Raw genomic sequence first — 13416 nt, 5'->3', positions numbered from 1 at the left:
AACTTGGCACTAGAAACAATACATTTTAAGTATTTAATTTACAACGGCCTGTTAGCCATTGATATTTATCGTAGGTATTTATCCGTCAGGACGTTAGTAATTTTAATATAGACGTAATATTGGTAGGTAATTCACCCGAGCGGCGTGCCCGAGTTTTATAACACGTTTTTATTCTCAAAACTTAACCTTGAAAAATAAGTTCCTTCCTAAAGTAAACAATCTGTCGGATCGGAAAACAGTCTAATGCGATAAATGCTATAGGTACATTAAAAAGAAACCTGATGCCAACTGTCTACGTATTAAAATACATCATTTCAACGTAGATATCTCTATTTTCACTAGGTACACACACTGTAGTACTGTACTTGTACTGAGTACCAGGTTACACAGTGCGATCGCGGGAATTAGTAGGGAGTAATGATACTGCCAACTATTTAATCATAATTATCAAAATTATATACTTGGTGAACTCATAAAAATAAATAAATTCCCAACTACGGTCATTAAATCGCGGAGAATCTTAACACCGCGATTCAGGATTTGCATAAAAATACACAACGCCACCTATGTTGACATAATGTAACTAAAACACACACACGAACTATGTTATTTCCAAATGATACACACACTAATAAATTCAATTAAGTAATACAAAGAACAAATTGTTAATGGTATTATCTAAAACAAAATAAGAACAATGAGAGTGAATTTGTCTGATTTGTTTGTTTACATATTTGAGAAAGCGCTGTCACTCGCGCGTAGACAGATATAGCTACTCTACTCTTGACGCGTTCTTTCTCGTTCACTCGCGAGTTTTGATTGGTGGAAGCCGCTCCGTGAGCCGGCTTACCGCTCGCCCTTATTTTGCGAACATCGCGCGGCGCGGCGTGGATGACGTCACGCAAGCGTAGTTTTGTATGGAGGAGGAAGCCGCGGCTTATTTAGTAGGAGCAAAATATTTCAAGTAATTTATAGACATTTTTTTTTACGGTGGTAGGCGTTTTGTTATACCTACATATTTAAATTGTGTAGTTTAAATGATTATATTAATCATACCTATACCTATATTATAACTTATACCTATGCTTCTTTCTTGAAATTCGAAAGGGAAGCCGATGGGAATCGGCTTATAAGGACGCCTCGCCACTGGTATGTAACCTGAGGTCCTTAGAGGCAAAGTCGGATACAAATAATTGACCGCATATCAATCAATTATTCTAGTCTAGACCAAATTAAATAATTGTATCCTTTGATTTATCGTCTATAAAATTTTAAGGTTAGTCAAAAAGGACAATTACTATAGTTTGCTAGAGAAAATCAAAAAATTGTGCGTAAAGAGTAATGCAAACTTACACATATCTTAAGAATTTGTACTGGTTTATGTTCAAACTACTTAGAAACACTTCATCAAAAAAGTTGTAGTTTAGTTCAGCCCAGTTCCTCTCATATCCATTCAATCACCAAGCCCCAATTAGGATATTAACAATAAGACCGATAATGCAATGATAGAACTATGCACAAATTGCTAACAGATTTTAATAGTCACAGATTACGTTCAATAATAGAAGATAATTATAACAAAGGTTAAGGCGGTGTCAAGCGTGATCTATGTCAATATTTACGTGCCAACCTTATCAGTGGTGTTATCACAAACTAATAGCTTTTGTTGATAACTATGATTGTATTCGCGGATATGTTGTTATTGGTTACCAGGAGAAACATTGTCGTGAATCTGTTTTCAATTGAAAAGTAAACAATCGCGATAAAGGATGAGAAAACAGTTGAATGAAGTAATTCTTTAATTGATAACGATAAAAATGTTGCTGCGACAGCATTTGACACAGTAAACAGGTCTAATACTGACCTTATTAAGATAATAGATGAAATTAAATAATCTCGAACTAATAAAGGTGAGTCAGACAGACATGACGACGGTACACAAAACACTAGAAACAAATCAATCACTATAAATCATTTCAACATCAATAATTATTATTTCACCGGCAATTACAGAGCAGGTTAAACAATTGCGTTTCTAATCTCATAAATAAGTCATAGCAAAGACAATAAGGGTACTTTTGGCGTATTATTAAGCCCGGCGTGGTCTATTGTCTGCACTAATTAAACGGGCCGTAATAGCCGCCGCGGAGATTAAGACGTGAGCCTGTAATGTGCTACAATCCATCTCCGTTATGCTGGCTTTGGGTTTGGGTTGTGGGGTAAGGCATGAGAGATCAGCGGGTTTCGAAACAGTGCTGCTTACAAGGCTATTCTTAACAAGAGGTAATAATAAGAACTATGCATTTAGGTAAAACAATTAAAACTGAACACTAGCAGACTGTGGGCTTGAAACATTGTTCACATAAGCATTACAAAATCTTCACACTCACAAAGATGACGTACTATTTAAAGCTATTAATAATATTTTGCAGTTCGTTCAAAGGGTTACCAAAGTTGACCTTGTTAGAAAATTCATCGGACGTTAAAATCCACAAAGATTCCAATTTTTATTTCGATCTGCTAAAAGCCTAACACTTAATCCACAGAACTGAACAAAACGATAACAATAGACAAAGTCATAATTTGTACAGTGATATATATCCAGAAAGCACAATATAATGTTACAGATTACAGAAGAGTAACATTATAGTTCGGCCATTCAGAGAATGCGTTCCTGACACGTCGCGATTGAACTGACGACGTAACTTTGCAATGGCGTTGCAGTTACGATAAAAATATTTTTGCTGGTTGTTTACCGTTTTAACAATTGAGGAGCATTAAAACAACATTATTATATCAATAATCAATGAATGTAGTTACGTCGTCAGTTCAATCGCGACGTGTCAGGAACGCATTCTCTGAATGGCCGAACTATAGTTAATACGAAGATCTATTTATGAACCCGGTGATGGAGGCCTGGGGGCGTTCCAACCGTTTTTGTTGAACCACCATGAGAAATGTTTTAACACACGAATAATGATGGGAATGACAAAATAAGTAATGTGTTTTATGGTGTTTTAATTTTATTTGGAGCTAGAAAAAATGTTTCAAATGTCTTAATAACTACAACTCGAAGAGAAGCTGCAATATTTTAACAGTATTGTAGATATTCACTGCAGTTGTAATCTTTGCATACAGATGTAGCATGTCCCTGTAAGGAACCATAAAATCAATTACATCAATGCTATTCATATTTATATGTTACGACTTGTGAGCAAGTACTGATAGATATTCTTCATACAAATCAATACTTGAACAAAACAGATTTCAAGGTAAACTGCACCTAACATGTCTCTGTCACGAGTCCAAAGACAATTGACAAGGCTAGCACAATACTTCTTTGTGTACCACAATAACTCTTTATAATAGTCACAAAGTCGCCTTCTGCAAAGATTTGCCCCACACACGCGAACCTACGAACAGAACTCACGTTGTTCAGTGAATTGTTCGTTTGTTACATGAACACCACAATTGTGCAAATTGAAATTGTTCTCATTGTTGGAATGTTAGTAATCGTAATGTTTTGTGTGACCATTTCAAAGGAATGTCATGACTATATTTAAAATAGCACGCTCTAGATGTGTGTGTCTTTGCGTATGTACAATTCTAAACTCAAGTTTATTGAGCAAGTTAGTACCATCTGTAGTTTTAAGTCATGATATTGCATAAAAATCTTCTTCTAGAATATTTTAAACAATAAAGTGATCAGCTCTTTAAAAAAATAACTATCCTCAGTTGGAGTTTGGAATGTTCCCAGGTCACACTTTTATGTATTTCGATACGCGGTTCACTATGTCAATGATTGTTGTTCCGAAAATAAGAAAAACACGAACAATGTAATATGATGTCACCAGACATAATATTATCAGTCCAAGCGTCTGTTTGTGTCTTTTCTATTTGCGTATTTCTTGGTGATAGAAAAAATCTGTTACGCCTTATTTGATACTTTAAGCCAGCGAACTATTGAAAAAAGTCACGTTTCAATCACGCGTCACAAACAAAGTATCATTTACAGAAAAACTTATCATCTGTCTGGCCGTATTAAGGATCAAAGTTGCATCAAAATCAATGAGCATTATCTTTTTTTAGGTTAAATGATCATAACTGTGATCAGCCTATCATGTGACCGTTGAACTATAATCTGAAGTTAAGAAGGACTGCAATTTTTACTAACTTCCCACCGGCACACGCCCCAATTAAGACAAGAGACAATAACAATATAACAGATAAGGATTGACAAAATATAGGAACAATAATTTCGGTTGTGGCAGAGGTTATCTCGCTAGCTGGCCCGCTAATAAATAACACAACAATTAGTGCACTGTTCTTGCGATATTATTAATTATAACAATAACATATTTACTGGAAAAAAATGGAGATTTCATTACGTTATCTTGCATATCGATTCGAATTCAGACGGTATTTGTTTTTGTGGCCTTGAATTCACTAATGCTTCCATTAAGAGAACGATAACTTTACCGAGATAGATTTTGAAAACTTTCTAAGAAGAAAACCTTATTTTCCAAGCGATGCATGAAAACTGAGGCAACCACGCTCGTAATTTACATAGAATCTGTATTGATCTGATACGTGCGGAAAATTCGAAGTCGTCTAGTTGAAATACATGAAGTACTCAAAATACTAATAAAACGCAGGAAATGCTCTTACCGCGTCCCAATAATCGGCCCTCCAATTATGTCCCGCGCTATGCCACCACATACCTGTTCGGAAAACCAATTTGATTGTGTAACAACAAATTATGCCTATTGCATGCCATTGCAAAACACACAACTTTGTCGCTGTTTCCCGCCTTCACGATTTCAAATTGGAATGCAACGTTAAGCGCAGCTCGGTGATTGGTTCATACAATATTCAGGGCGGCCAATCGCAGCGCGGCTGTGTCGCCAGTGCATCAAAAATTCCATCTGAATATACCAGTGTGGCAAGCACTAAAAATGATAATGCCCTAACATGGCCATACAATTTGAAATGAAGAATTCATGCATCGTTCTCGTTTACATTTGGGATGTGTTTTTATTGACGCTGAATCGGACAGGTTCGGTCCATTTTATTTATTGAGCGGTGGTTTATGCAGTGATTTTTGCGAAACTATTTCGAATAAATAAAACCGGTTTGTATGGGGGGATAGAAAAATAGCCGATCGTTTTGTTGAAACGGACGTATTATCGTAAATTGGTGAAAGCAATGATCGAAACAGGAAAGCTATGAATCAAATGGTTGTGAATAAAAGCAGATAAATGGTGGGAAATAGGCGATTAATGAAGATCATAGACTGTCGTGTTTTACTTTAGATTTCTATCTCCGATTTATGTAACAGCCATAATTATAACATGAAAATAGATTAGAACAAATATTACCTATAAAACCTATAAATATATTTCCGGCTACATCTTCCTATTGAAAGTTAATCTATAAAACGGAATCGATTTCTAATATTAAATTCTAAGATAGTCTTAATCTCGTTGCAATATCATTTAGTTAAAGGAACTGGACCATTAACGACCACACCATACATAACTAAAAGCCATTTACTTGAACCTGAACAAATAACAAGAATATCTGCAATTTCATTTAAATTGTCTAATTATAGTCATTAATTAGTGCAACGAGCTTTTTACTCTACAATCTACATATACTAGTTTAAGAGAATTTATCGAAGAGGAAACAGCTCCATTTGCAAACCAGAGTTGTTAAGATGATCTATCAAGGAATTGTCGTTTATATTGATCTAAAAACGGTCTAATTATGACTGTTCTCTTTGAGAACCCTTTATATTTTATCCTTCATACATGTATTCTATGCATGTATATCACTCACATGTTATCTTACCTATCCAAGAACATATTTTGGCATCTAACCTTTTCCACGGTCTTCCCTTTACCTAAAACCAGTTACTATGGAAACCGATCGTCACGAAAAGCGAACTATCCAAACAGACATGCATACTCAAGAACTCAATACCTGCCTCAAACTTTGATTTAAACAAGGTCTAACAGTTCCCGTTTTTACCATTTTTTTGCATCAAGTGTACAGCGTTTCCAAACGGCTGTTGTTGACCTTAACCTGATTTAAAATGCTATCAGTCCCCCTTGTCGGTAACGTCGGAAAAACCCGAGCATTGCCGAGCATAGCCGAGCAATGACGAACTCAATAAAAAGGAACTGTACATGACTGAGTATGTCGGTAGCAAGTTGTTAAATTCGTAATGAGTGTATTGTTGGTGGTAAGGTTAGGATGGATGCGGTTTGTGCTAGATAAAATAGTTGTTCTGAAAATTACTTATCAACCTACCCATTCTATTTGAAGTCAATCAACTACTTAACTACTAAAACCATCATAGTCTTACTTTACTAATTAAAATGCACAAAAAAATGTTGTTGAATGAAAATATATAGGTTAATGTTATTTCCGCGATCGAGCATATCAAAATTTTTCATTAAAACGACTTGACCATCGCAATCAATACACATTAATCTGCACGTATATTTTGCCTCTTGCATTAATCTAAATCAACAATCACGATTATAACCTCCCAAAGAAGTACCATCTTCATTTTGTATCTCGAAAAAAATATACAATACAAAACTAGCCGTTCTTTAAAATTACAGGCATATCCATACTAGTCTACCGTGTCTGTCGCGAGGGGCAAACAAGACGGATAACCCCACAACCACCGTTGTCTCGCGTTAAGGGATTTTTTATTGTTGCCTCAAACTGTAGCCGTCAAACCCTAGCGTTGCATACTTTATGTCATGTCGACTGGCGGTGAAAAACAAATGACTGCTTCTTTATTGCGAGATCAAACTAGGAACTACGTTGTTTTGGTTAGGAATTGTTAAACAGTTGAAAGCCATCTTTCCGGCTTCTACCTTTCCTTCTACCTTTACTGGCCATTGACCGTCTCATTTATATTTTCGTCTTCCATTTACAGGATTGAATTTGAAGCAATCATATTGATACCAAAAAATCATGTCATTAGTTTTAATAGAGGAAAATATGCATAATGAAAATGAATGAATTATACAATTTAATTATTATTTATATTCAAATCAATGATGACCATTGTATCATAAATAAATGTTTGCAACACACGATTCATTTCACAATTTAACGTGTACAAACATTTTCATTAACAAAACAATAATTACTGGGCACATTATAATCAATTTCAAAAGCGACCAACAATGACATAAAACCTCATTATATTGCCTTAAATTCTTCATAAGCCATCAAAATACAGGGTGATTCCTGAATTAATTAGAACGACCCGAGTCTTTAAAAAATGCCGACCCGAGTCTTTAAAAAATGCGGTAATACTTTGAAATCGATAGCTAATTAATATACAATTATAACACAGATACGGTTTTAAGTCCATAGGTAATGCCCCTCAAAGGAAAGATCTGCAAATAATACGGAAAGCAATTATTATCTCATTTGCTTTCCTTTCTTTCTTCGGCTTTGATGCGGAGATTTTGATCGAAATCCCAAGTAGGGATGAAATCAAAGAAAATTTTAGAAAAATACGTTACTTATTATACATTTTTTTCGTTCGTGTTTAGGGATGAAATGACGTAAGTAAATTGTTACGGCTGAAAGTCATATAAAAATAGCGAAATTACCTACATTTCATTTGACAATAGTTCGTGGAATTTAAAGTTAGGTAACTTTAAATTTTTTAAAATAAATTTTGTAATTTTTGGTCTGAAATGTAATAGGTAAATGAAATTATTAGGTGTTATTTCCCTAGAATTGAACCCATGCAATACAACTATATACGATTATCATATCACTTAAAATACACGATATGGGAAACAATAATTGAGACTAAACCAAACCCGTGTGCAACACCAAAATTCCCAAAATAAATCTCAAAAATATTCAAAAATATCACTTACGCCATTATTCTTGTGGACGACAACGATATTTTTACAATCACGCCATCGACAGGTGGTACTGACAAGCCTTAATATTGGATCGGCTTTTTAACGACTTTCTTTTAAAAGTCCGACTTCGATTATACAGAGTGCTCCGATTTCCTTTGCTTGTAATTGGCGAAGTTTTTTAAAGGTCACAACTGATCGACACGTTATATTTATGTTCTATTTTAATAAGATTTTGTTATTTTTGTTGAGTAGGGGAAATAAGTTTTATGGTTTTGAGTTGTTGTTCAGTTGTTTTGATAGGTATTTAAAATTGTTACGGGTACTAAGTTGTTTACTCATTGTTTATGTTGAAATTGCGTGAGTTCTTTAGGCATTTAGTTTATTTATTTATTATGTATTTATTACTACATGTTTATACAGGTTAATATTTGTCCATGAATATTGCATATACAATTTTTAAATATCCTTATCATATAAAATCCGCAGTGGAAATATAAAAAAATATCTATACATATAATAAATCTGTAAAAAAACTGTGTCTGTACATTGAATATATTAAAAAAATAATAATTGGGTGGGGTTTAGAAACAGTAATGGAGCACAAATCCAAAAAAAAAATTCTGTCTGTATGTCTGTATGTCTGTATGTCTGTATGTCTGTTTGTTTGTACACGCTAATCTTCGGAACTACTGGACGGATTTCAATGATTTTTTCTTTGTTGTATCAGTGTTAAGCCTGGTCAACATATAGGCTATAATGTATCTTCGAAACTTGAAGACCTGATGCAGAACACCAACAGACCAACAAAACTATAAGAGATACAAAAATGATGCCATGGCAAAAATTGTTTCATGTGATGAGCATTTTCAGCTGAGATAATAAATTTTAAGATCTGGAACACCTGATGTGGAACCCCAAGAGCCCAGCTTCTCTGTACCATATACAGGTATGGCGTTTTAGCAAAAGTTGTTCAATTTGATAAGCACTTTCTATTGACTTATACAAATTGAAGATCTAAAACACCTGATGTGGAACTCCAGGGGCCCAGCTAGACTATAGCATATAGAACTATGACGTTTTAGCAAAAGTTATTCAATCTGATAAGCACTCTCTAAAACACCTGATGTGGAACTCCAGGAGCCCAGCTAGACTATAGCATATGAAGACATGACGTTTTAGCAAAAGCGGTTCAATCTGATAAGCACTCTCTATTGACGTATAAACATCGAAGATCTGGAACACTTGATGTGGAACTTCAAGAGCAAACTTGAAATGTATAGAAATGAATGTTATGAAATAGGTATGGTGAATCAAAAAAAGTAATTAGTCCGTCTTTTAAATAACCCTAAAATAATGGACACGTATTTTTCTTTTCTCTCTCTCACAAACAAATAATAACGAAGATGCAACAACGCTTGAATTTTGTGTTAAGTCACTGCTTAGTACAAATTTTACATATCTAGACGTGGCGTCCCGATTCCCCACTCTCCGACTTTGTTGCGTTATATCTCATTATTATTTTGTATGTCTCTTCCGTACCTCGGGACTACAGAGTTCCGAATTTTTGGTAGGCAAACGTGGGGCCGAAGCCAACACGCTGAAGCCCTTTTGAGACAACTTTTATTAAATGGTGACACAAAACCGACGATTATCCCTTTATACACTATAGAAATGAACCCAAGGACAATCCCCGGTGGACGTCGTTAAAAAAAAGACAATCCCCGGTTCTGTGCTAAACTATTGCTAACTATGGAGGAAACTACTTGGGCTATTGTGATGGGATGTTAGTGGATGACAATGTATTATAGTTCGGCCATTCAGAGAATGCGTTCCTGACACGTCGCGATTGAACTGACGACGTAACTTTGCAATGGCGTTGCAGTTACGATAAAAATATTTTTGCTGGTTGTTTACCGTTTTAACAATTGAGGAGCATTAAAACAACATTATTATATCAATAATCAATGAATGTAGTTACGTCGTCAGTTCAATCGCGACGTGTCAGGAACGCATTCTCTGAATGGCCGAACTATAGGTACATGTAAAAATGGCAGGTGGAGACTCGCCACCTCACTTACTGGGCCCCCGGGAACCAGTCACTGAATAGCAACAAGAGGGCAACAGGGACATGAGCGGCTGAAGGGTGAGGATACCTCGGCGGACTTTAAACGCAGATTACGCGCTCCCTGTGCTTACCATGAGGCACCCACCCTCCGAGCAGGGCTACTAATAGTGCTCTAGCGACTCCACTCTGGACGGCCAAGCCAAACCAGAGGCGTGAGACCTACCCCCGTCATGGTTCACTCCGACCGGCCGGAGATGGGGGCAGTATACTCTCCCTGGAGAACTCAGTATATATGCCCCGCGGGGTCGCTACTCCCCGTCATCAGCCTCAGATGTCCTGCGGTGCTTATATCTCATTATTATTGTAGTTATTATCTCAAGAGCCTTTGTTCCAATTATGTTAGGGTCGACTTCAAATCACGATGCAACTGAGTACCAGTGTTTTACAAGGAGCGACTGCCTTTCTGACCTCCACAACCCGGTTAACCGCTCAACCCAACACCCCTTGGTAAAACTGGTCAGACTTACTGGCTTCTGACTACCCATAACGACTGCCAAGAATGTTCAAGGACAGCCGGAACCTACAGTTTAACATCCTCTCCAAATAACCGTCATTGGTATTCAAAATATACGTAGAAAGTACAAACGAACTTAGAAAATTTGCATTGGCAGGTACTTGCCAGACCTGGAATCAAAGACGCACGCTCATACTTGAGAGATTGGTTCTCTACCCACTAAACCACCACGACTTCCACTAACTCATCACGACTTTGTCATCTCAGTAACATTTAATGTTTTTTTACGTAATAATACGTGTAATATTTTTGCCACACTCAACTTAAATGCGGACTAATTAGAATCACTACTTTTATCCCTATGGTCACGTCTATTGCGGTTCAGTTCTCAGCGTTTTGTTTAGTCTGCTGTGCTTTTGCCGTTAAAGTACAAAAATGAAATATATGGAACGTTTCTAATGGTTATGCGTATTCCGTTGTTTTCAAGTCAACGGGCCCTTAAAATTCATATATAATAAAATTATTGAACGAGTGACAATTTACATTTGAAATAATAGCCAATTTAACCTGCATTTATTATTGACACGTTTTAAAAAATAAATGCCACTTGATTTTTATATTTTTTGTACAAAATAGTTGTTTAAAAAATCGTACCCTACTGTATATTTTGTGTCAAAATTCATCGCGTGACGCGCGCAGCATCCATTTTAACGACGTCACTTCAACCCTCTGTTCTCGGCACAACCCTTGAGAATTTCAAGACACCTCTTTACCTTTTGTTTAGTAACAAACAAAGCTATTATGGCTACTAAACAAATCTGTAATGGACCACGGTGTTTGCTTTATTTTGTCCTAGGTTAAGGCCAATATGTCTTTAAATTAATGAAACTTAAATATTTTTTTAAGGTATAGCAGGTGTCCTAATTTAGAATAAGTACAGATTTTTCAGGTTTTTTTTTGCATTCAAATAATAATTATTATATGTATTTATTGAATTGATTAAATCATATGCATCTCAGAAATCATTTATCTTCTTTATCTAGGTACTATGCAATATTGTGTATGGACCTAAAAAAAAAATCTCATAAAAAATAGAGCTTTCAACAAAAAAACAAACAGACATCGATAAACAGTAAATTAACGCAGGCAGTGCGCCACGAATCGGAATAATCGAATCGATTCTATCGAAACGAAACATCGAGTGGTAGTAAATTGGTCTATTAGTTCACCCTAGTTTAGTTACGGGTCCCCTCTCTAATGTAGTTACTGTTAAGTGCATTGTTTTTGGTTTTTAGAGTGCCTCAATCTAGATTTTTATACGTAAAAATACCTACATTTGACTTTTTCCATTGTACATAGGGACGAATATCATATATATTCCAACAATACGCCGCCGAATAGATAAGATATAAAAATTACCAGCAAATTTAATTGATAGGTTCCAAAATCTGGGATTTTAAGACACTATAAAAAACCAAAATCCATTTTTGACTCCCCTGAAATGTGGATATAGTTTTATATTTAACTATGTTTGTTAGGAAAGCTATGCAATTATTCTCGTAGTTTAACACAAATAAGCAATAATTGCTCCATTTTCTCCACCATGTTAACACCACTAACACAATTACAAGGCCACGTTTCTCCCACACCATATCCCGTATTCCCATGGGGTTACAAGTACACAACAAAAATACGATAAATCATAAGTGGCATACCACTGAACAGGAAAATAAAACGCATTTCTCTGAATTGACTGACACGAATTGAATCGTGTGATCAAAAATTGCTCTTATTTTTTCAACTTTTGCCGTTTTTGGTCGTTCACGTAATGCTATTGCTGGTGTTTCGTTTGTGAATTAAGGTGAAACTGTTTTTGTTGTGGAAAGAGAAAAGAGCCTCTTAAGCAATGTCATTTTCACCTACTATTTAACAGACTATTACAAAATGCTGACTTCTAAATAACTCACAGCTTTCAATAAAATCAGTCACTCTTTCAATATCGTCAAAGATTTCAGCTTTTATAGATGGCACTAGTATTTTTCTTAATTATTTTTCTAATTGCTGTTTTCACAATAATTTATTTGCAAATTGTTCAAAACTGTATAATCAATAATTAAATTCAAATGAATACACCAATTAATTACTTCATTACATAAATCATTTCACATTTTCAGTGCACCCTCTAAAAAACTTGAAATTCTCAAGAATTATAAATTGGTTCATAGTAAAAAATGAGATCCTTAATTAGGTACCGTTAATTTATTATTTCACCGAACTGGTTTCACAATGAGCCCTTTCTTTAAGAAAGTGGTCCAATCTTTTGTATCGAGCAAAATAAAGGTTTCGAAATATTCTGACAAGCGAGAAACAATTGTGTACCTTCAAGTTTTTGCAATTAATAAGCTCACTGATCATTTCTTAAAACTGCTGAATCAGACATTTAAAACCAAGCTTCTTTGTGTTATTTGCTTTATCATGAATCAATTTGAATTTATTATCCTTGTATCATAAGTAAACAGAAACTTTATTGCCTTTGTATTGCCTGTGTTGAACACAAAAAGAAATCATCGACATATTCAAAAATACATACTTATAATTCCACCAGATATAGATAGTACCTACAACTACATTTTATAAAACAGCACTTTTATGTAAACTACTCAAAATGTAAGCCAATAGAATACGTAGCATAAGACTAAGAGGTTTCGTCATAACCTCTTGAAAGAGGAGGTTCAGACCACAGCATTAATAATTCAGAACCGTCCTCTGATGCATTTGTTTGCGGTGCCCGAAGTAACGTGCCTCTACTACGGAACTCAAATGGAAGTTGGAAAGAAGACTTGAAACTTCGAAATGTATTGGTCTGAGAGAAAAGCATTGGAACTTTAAAGAAATTTGCATTCATGCAATGCTGTTTTTGTGTCTAAAATGGT

At 35.3% G+C, this 13416-nt stretch overlaps 1 protein-coding gene across 2 annotated transcripts in view; it reads left to right on the top strand.

Annotated features, from left to right (window-relative positions):
* The window catches only part of LOC124635557 (transcription factor Sox-5), a 282618-nt gene that overhangs the window by 214679 nt on the left and 54523 nt on the right, over positions 1-13416 (top strand). The gene's annotated exons all lie outside the window — the stretch shown is intronic.

The sequence above is a fragment of the Helicoverpa zea genome, chromosome 13, assembly GCF_022581195.2.
Source record: "Helicoverpa zea isolate HzStark_Cry1AcR chromosome 13, ilHelZeax1.1, whole genome shotgun sequence".
Taxonomy (NCBI): Eukaryota; Metazoa; Arthropoda; class Insecta; order Lepidoptera; family Noctuidae; genus Helicoverpa; species Helicoverpa zea.
This window is presented reverse-complemented; position numbering and strand designations above follow the sequence as displayed.